This window comes from Schistocerca serialis, chromosome 9, assembly GCF_023864345.2.
Source record: "Schistocerca serialis cubense isolate TAMUIC-IGC-003099 chromosome 9, iqSchSeri2.2, whole genome shotgun sequence".
Classification (NCBI taxonomy): Eukaryota; Metazoa; Arthropoda; class Insecta; order Orthoptera; family Acrididae; genus Schistocerca; species Schistocerca serialis.
In genome coordinates, this window is record NC_064646.1 from 117769384 (window position 1) to 117774904 (window position 5521).

Genomic DNA, 5521 nt, shown 5'->3' on the forward strand with positions numbered 1-5521 from the left:
TAGAGTTCCACACGAACTTCTCTCTCTCCATATTTTTGCCAACAGCTCCTCCGTCACCGCCTCTACAGTATCTCTTATTTGTATCGTAAGAGTTTGCACATCAGGAGCTGGTGAACAGAACACATTACGCTAACGTAACCCCACGAAGAAGCCATGAGTGGGTATGCCTGTCGAACGTGGTGGCTATGATTTTAGACAGTCTCTGTGAATCCATCTGTCCGGCTATGTCTCATCCAAGAACTGGCGAACAAATACCTCCCACTGTGGCTGTGTACCATTTTTTAACATTCCCCGTAGTTAAAATTCCTGAAAATGACATGCAACGTTAAGTTCCAACGTCTTGCCGTAATGGCAAGCCCAGTAAAAAAACACGTCCTGTAATTGTGTTGCTCATTAAGCCCCACCACACAGTCGCTTTCGGACTGTCCCTTACCTTCTGCACTGCGATATGTGGGTTCTTCAACCCTCAGATCCGGACATTATGTCAATTTACTTTCCCGACGATATGAAAATCAGCTTCATCGGAAAAACAAACTTCATTGAGATAGTCATTCTGTGCCTCGATTCGTTCCAGCATGTTGCTCGTCTTGGCCAGTCATACGCCGGTAAACCTTGAGTGAGTTGCAGTTTTGTATGCATGGATATGCAACCGTTTGTGTAAAATCGCCACCACAGTGCTCTGAGGTTTGCCTGTTTCTCTGGAAAGATGATGCGTCGATTCCCGCGTACAGCGCCGAAACACTGTGCGCACGCTATCAACAGCCTCGTCCCTCACTCCATGTTTACCATCCACAGCGGACAGATGTAGACCACATTTACTTCAGAGCTGTCGCTAAACTGTAATAGGAGACCGTGTTTCATGGAACCACAAAACACACTGCATTTTCTCCTGCGTAGACGCCACTGTGACGGCCGCGCTGCTGAATTACGCTACCTGCAACGGGATGGACAGAAAAGAAAGCAGATGCCGTCAGAGCACATGTGTGGACATAATTATGAATCGGGGGAAATCACATATGGAGTTCCCCAAGGCTCAATCTTACGTCCACTCTTCTTCCTCGTATATGGAGGAAGAGGAGATTAATGTTTCAAATGGTTCAAATGGCTCTGAGCGCTATGGGACTTAACAGCTGTGGTCATCATTCCCCTAGAACTTAGAACTACTTAAGCCTAACTAACCTAAGGACATCACACACATCCATGCCCGAGGCAGGATTCGAACCTGCGACCGTAGCAGTCGCGCGGTTCCGGACTGCGCGCCTAGAACCGCGAGACCACCGCGGCCGGCGATTAATGTGTATCATCCCGTCGATAACGAGGTCATTAGAGACGGCGCACAAGTTCGGATTAGGGAAGGATGGGGAAGGAAATCGGCCCTTTCAAAGGAACCATCCCGGCATTTGCCAGTAGCGATCTAGGTAAATCACGTAAAACCTAAATCAGGATGGCAGGACGCGAGTTCGAACCGTCGTCCTACCGAATGCAAGTCCTGTGAGCTAACCACTGCGCCATCTCGCTCGGTACCTCATATATGTAAACGATATTCCGTCTAATACACAACAAACAGATTTGGTTCTTTTTGCAGATGACACTAGTGTTATTATGAGACCAAACATGCATACAGAAACAAAATATATGGTAAAAAAATTCTTAAAGTGTCACTTGCTGCTTTTCAGCGAATGGTCTCACCCTCAATTTTGAAAACCCGCAATATATTCAGTTCTGCACATCTAGGGTTGCTACACCAGTGCTGGTGTGAGGAAACAATAAATATGGGGAAACTTCAAGGTTGTTGTGTGTTCACAACGATAAAAATTTAACCTGGAAAAAGCACATTTCGGAACTCCTAAAACAACTCTGTTTAGCCACATTTCCACTTAGAATCATTGCAAACGTTGAGGAGAGACAAGTCAGTAAGATGACATATTTTGTATGTCTTCATTCAGTAATATCATATGGAACAATGTTCTGGGGTAATTCCTCTTTAAGAAAGAAAATCTTCGTTGCTCAAAAACGTTGTGTAAGAATAATGTATGGCGATCACCCACTATCATCTCATGGACTTCTGTTTAAGGGGCTGGGCTTTCTGACAATTGCTTCACAGCAAATTATTCCCCCATTAAGTTTGTTGTAAATAATCCACTGCATTTCAAAAGCAACAATTATGTACGTAATTACAATACCAGAAGGAAAAATGAGATTCACTATTCCACATTAAGACTGTCTTCAGCGCAAAAAGGGGTGCGCAAAGCTGCAACAATAGTTTTTGATCACTTACCCTGTGATATAAAATGTCTGATGGATAGCAAAGTAAAATTTCAAAACAAACGGAGAAGGTTTCTTTATTATTATAGAATTACTAACTCACGTCTGTGTATCTTTTTCCTTTTTGTAAAAACAGTTTAGAAATGCTTAGAATGTAACAATTTATTAAGTGAATGTAAAATGACTCCTTCCACATCACTACCATTTTTTGTGCAAAATGATCCATGGAATATTAAACTAATTAAATAATTAAATAACTAAAAACATCGTGAATTAAGCTATACCATTTTCAATAAAGCGCGTAGCTGTACCGAGTATAGACACTTAGAAATAAATTTTTGTATCCAGAGAAAGAATTTACGCTCAATCTGTACTGTTTCTTTTATTCAAGAGTGCCTGCAGTTCTTCCTTGCTTTCATTTAAGATAACAAAATCATCAGCGAATCTTATCATTGACATCCTTTCACCCTGAATTTTAATTGTACTCATAGCCGAGTCTAGCGTATTATATGGAAGTTGAATACATTTCAAATGTGAGTACATTTCGTAATAGGGTACGCGCGTTTCATCATTGCTATGGGCCTCGCACGACCTAAAACCATCACTGGTCAGAAGGGCTTCCATCTGAATTTTCACCTTATCCATCATCATCAGTCACAACAAATCTCTAATAAACACTGAGCGCTGTACCAGAACTATGACAGTCACGCTTAGTTTCAAATTGTACAGTAGAGAGACCACTGTGGTCGACCTCGCCACTATTGATGAAGGTTGTCGCACGCATCGTGTTTAATAAAGCGAATATTGTAGATCTTTCTGCACGGCCCACTGGACACTTACCTCAGTGAGTATAATGTAGCCGCATCACAAAACTTACACGTCAGCCCTTCTACATTCTAATGTAGTTCGTATTTAATAACGGGAATTAATTTCGTGTGAATTCAGGAGTGCTCTTTCGTGATATGGCGTACAAAAGCAAGTTTACAGGGAGTTTACATCGCGCTCTAAACTTCAGAAAGAAGCCGATACTTCGCTACAAAAATTTTAACAAGCTGCCAGCGTATTTCAAAGGGGGAAGTTTGAAACTGGCGTGTAATTAAAAAGAGGAAGTTAAAGATATAAATTCTCAGCCTCCTGCGTGTTTTCTGCTACCATTCTAATCTTGTTTATGGAATATAACTGTAATTGTTTTCTCAGTGTCGCTTTTCCGTAGTTAGATGAGTCGAACTTCTAGCGTTTGTTAAATGCTGCAAACCACTCACGAAGTCACTGCTAAGTTTACAACTGTGTATACAGGGTGTTTCAGAAGTGATTGTTAAGATCTATGGAACTGATAGTATAGACTATATTGACTAATTTGGATAATTATTCCACGTAACATATCGCAGTTCGGGAAGAAAAGTGTCCAAGTCGGAGAATGGCAATTTTTAGTTTGTCACCGAAAAATAAGTGTGAATTACCCGAACGTGCCCTACAAACGTTACACCTATATCCCACAGTTTGTTCACTTGACATTTGGGTCAGATTTGTTGAAAGCTGCTCCATGATTCGCCACGACAAGAGCGGTGTTCCATCAGCATTTCTACTGACGGAAGTGCGTGGGTCATTCAAGAAGAGCGGTACATTCTGAGTTGTCACACTTTTCATGTATGATGTAAGTTGAACGTAATTTTTAATATCATTGATTATGCAATGTCTTTTTATAAAGTGTCTGCATCATACATTACGATGTCCTTCAGAGTGTATGCATGACCGAAGGAACAGACGCTGTTTTGACAGTTACAGCCTGTGTAAATATTGGGAAATTTTGTGATATTTGCAAGATCTGTAACTGTCAAAACAGTTTCAGTTCCAGAATGTCTGAAGGACATTGTAACCTAGGATGCGTAGGGTGTATAAACACAGACACTGTAATAATCAATGACATGGGTCAAAATGACGATTATAAATATAAAATTTTTGTCTCTACCTGTGCTGGAATCACGAGTTCCAGCATAAGTGATCCTGATTCTACTGTATTGCTTACGCAACTATTTACAAATGCTGAGCATTTCGATGTGGCATTTGTGTAGCAGTTTTGTAATGGAGACGCTGTTTCTACATGTAGAGAATGACGTGAACGATTTTTTAACTACAGAGTACCAGATGCTAGGGTGTTTACTCACGTTTTCGCTAAACTACGTGAAACTGGTCCAGTGACCAATAGTCATATTTCATCTGGACGTGAAAATGAACAAAGTGTGGATAGAGAAGAAGACGTCATTCTGTTGGTAGAATGTAGTCCTTCGCCAAGTACAAGCAGATTTTGTACTTGTATCGTTGTCCACAAGAATATGGTGTACGTTATGCATGCACGGCCTTTATCCTTATCGCGTACAGCGGAGTGAACACCTTCAGGAAGGAGACGAAAGCAGATTAGCTGGAATTTTATCATTGGCAATTGCAAAATGCCGAGTCATCCCGTTATTGATGAAACCACTTCCACTCGTAACTTGCGAGTTAGCATCCCAGCGATGTTCGGGCTCACATGCGTTTCCTCTTCGTCGAAATGTCTTGCCTCAAAGTCGTCTAGGGGTTGAACTGCGCGTGTCACATTAGACGCCCTAGATTATACACTTGTGACCCTTTTTTTTAAATTGTCTGGCTGATGGCAAGTTTGCGAAATCGTGTGAAACAAAGTTAATGTAACGTATAATGACAGTAATAATAATATTGGGAAGTAATTTAACGACCCATAAATGATGTAGGCCACACAGTTGCGATTTGGTTAGAATAATGTTTATTCCGAAACAAGATTAATAGCGAAAGTGGTTGTATTTAGAAGTACTATTACACTCGAGCATCGAGCTAGGTGGCGCAGTGGTTAGCACACTGGACTCGCATTCGGGAGGACGACGGTTCAATCCCGTCTCCAGCCATCCTGATTTAGGTTTTCCGTGATTTCCCTAAACCGTTTCAGGCAAATGCCGGGATGGTTCCTTTGAAAGCGCACGGCCGATTTCCTTCCCAATCCTTCCCCAACCCGAGCTTGCGCTCCGTCTCTAATGACCTCGTTGTCGACGGAACGTTAAACACTAACCACCACCACCACCACACTCGAGCGCATATCCATTTGACACAGTTCGATCACTCACAGTCTCACCGCGAAGCACAAGTCACACCAGGCGCGCGGCTGCTCACCCCTCACAGACCAAGTCCCGCGATACCCCATAACGCGAATTTTCTAAGTCGTTTCACTTCGTAGCTGCCTAAAGAC

At 42.1% G+C, this 5521-nt stretch overlaps 1 non-coding gene across 1 annotated transcript; it reads left to right on the top strand.

Annotated features, from left to right (window-relative positions):
* The first annotated feature begins 5110 nt into the window (after positions 1–5110).
* Positions 5111–5183, top strand: Trnaa-cgc (transfer RNA alanine (anticodon CGC)). Its single transcript has one exon. It is a non-coding gene; the product is annotated as a tRNA-Ala (tRNA).
* The last annotated feature ends 338 nt before the right edge of the window (positions 5184–5521 follow it).